At 41.2% G+C, this 1954-nt stretch overlaps 1 long non-coding RNA gene across 1 annotated transcript in view; it reads left to right on the forward strand.

Annotated features, from left to right (window-relative positions):
* Window positions 1-368: 368 nt before the first annotated feature.
* Window positions 369-1954, forward strand: part of LOC140961911 (uncharacterized) — a 69687-nt gene continuing 68101 nt past the window's right edge. The window contains exons 1-2 of the long non-coding RNA XR_012172413.1: window positions 369-444; window positions 1570-1686. This is a non-coding gene — a long non-coding RNA (uncharacterized lncRNA). The remainder of the gene's footprint in view (window positions 445-1569; window positions 1687-1954) is intronic.

Raw genomic sequence — 1954 nt, forward strand, 5'->3', positions numbered from 1 at the left:
AAAATAGGAATTTTTGGGTATTTTACCCGCAGAACCTTTAATTTTTACGGTACGTAAATTTTATCAAATCGGATGACTTTTTAAAGGTTCGGCTAATATTTTCAAAAACTTTCTAACACAAAATGTTTTTTAGGAGTGTGTTGGGATTTAATGGACCTATTTTTAAGTTTATTGGGCTTAAACTCTTTTAATTCCTTTTAATTTAAAATAAGGACCCATTAACCTAATTGTTAATTATTTAAATAATACTAATTAAACCTAAACTCATCTTAACCTAACCCTATTCACTTCCTCTTAGCCGACATCTCCCTCAGCTGCATTTTTCCTCTTGGTTTTCTCAACAGCAGCTCATAACAAACCATCGGCCACTCCATTCTTTGCATTAGAAGCTCTCCCGGTGTCTCCCTCCTCTTGTGTGGTTCATCAATCATCAAGGCACGCATTGTATCATCCTTTGTGTATCATACACGATATATATATATATGTTGTTATATGCTTGTCCATTCATGAAATTCTCGATCCAGCAACTGTACATGATGATGTATTGGTTTTGCCTTCTTCCATGCATCTCCACGAGCACCACTCACATTTTCTGATTTGTTGTGCAAGGGCTGCGAGTGCTGGTCGTTTAGGGGCTGAGCAAGGTGAGGAGACGATGTTCTGGGGTTAGAGTTTAAGGTAGCTTGCGGTAGCATGAAGAGCCAAGGAGTTGAGCGTATAGGGTCTCGTTTTGGGATGGGGCTCGGACCGAAGGTGCAACTGACGGGGTGAGGGCATCTCCAGGCCGTGGACTGGTCTCTGATGAGTCTGAGTCACGATCTGGAAGGGCTTGAACCCTGCTGGTCTGAACTCGAGGGCCATGTGAGGGAGCTGCATCGAGGAGGGTTCATGGCCGGGTAATTTGTGAGGTTTAGCGAGAAGCTGGAAACCTCCAGCGTGTAGGGGACTAGTTTGCATGGGTTCAGTGGAATCAAGGACGTCCTAGGAGGGTCTAAGGAGGACTGATACGGGGCTGTATTGATTGGGTGTAGGCTAGAGTGCATTAATGGGAAGTGGGACACTAGAGTTGGTGGAGGTAGGGAAGTTGCAACTTTCCAGCAACTTTCCAGCAGATATAAAAGACTGATTTTCGTGAGTTAGTGGCCTTAATTGTTGGGTTTTAGGACTTTTAAGTGTTTTTAAGGTGTGGTAAAAAGTTGGGAAAAATTTGATTAAGTTTTGAGTCCATTTGGGTTAAAATCGGGACCCCGATCCGATTTTAAAACGAATTAGATAAGTTGTGATTTTGGCTCGAGTTTACGCCTAGGAATGCCTTTAAAAATACTTTGGGATATTTTAAGGAGTTTGGTAAGCTTCGGGTCAATTTTAGAGGCCCAGGGTTGAAACGATAATTTTTGGACTTCCAGGGGCAAAATGGTCATTTCGCACCCGGGGTGAGATTTTAGTCCTAGCAGCGCCCTGAGCACAAATCATGATATTTTTAAATGTTCATGCATCACGTTTACGATTTTTAAGCTATTATAATAATTATGGTGCATGTTTGGTTTAAAGGAATTAACAGAGAAAAAGTAAGAAAGTGAAGAGCACTCCGTCTCCGCCGCGCCGCGTCGTTATTTCGTTTGTTTTCTGTCAAAACAAACCAAGGCATATTTATATCTTCTTTCACTCTTCAATCAAGCCATATAGGTATTTTTAAATATCGCAAGTACATGATTTTATTGCAAGAAGATCGAAATTGTTCATATTTAATTATGTTAGTTAATTATATTACATGCAAATATTCATTTTGAGATTTATGCGATATTGCTTGTGGTCACTTTACTATCATGCTAAAGTCCAGTCGCCAGTTACCGGCCCGGTCGCCAGTCACCGGTCAGTTCAGTTGTTTCACCCAGTATACTGTGGCAGTAGTCTGATCAGACATACATTATTAAGTCCGGTCGCCAGTTACCGG

This window comes from Primulina huaijiensis, chromosome 16 (genome assembly GCF_012295235.1).
Source record: "Primulina huaijiensis isolate GDHJ02 chromosome 16, ASM1229523v2, whole genome shotgun sequence".
Taxonomy (NCBI): Eukaryota; Viridiplantae; Streptophyta; class Magnoliopsida; order Lamiales; family Gesneriaceae; genus Primulina; species Primulina huaijiensis.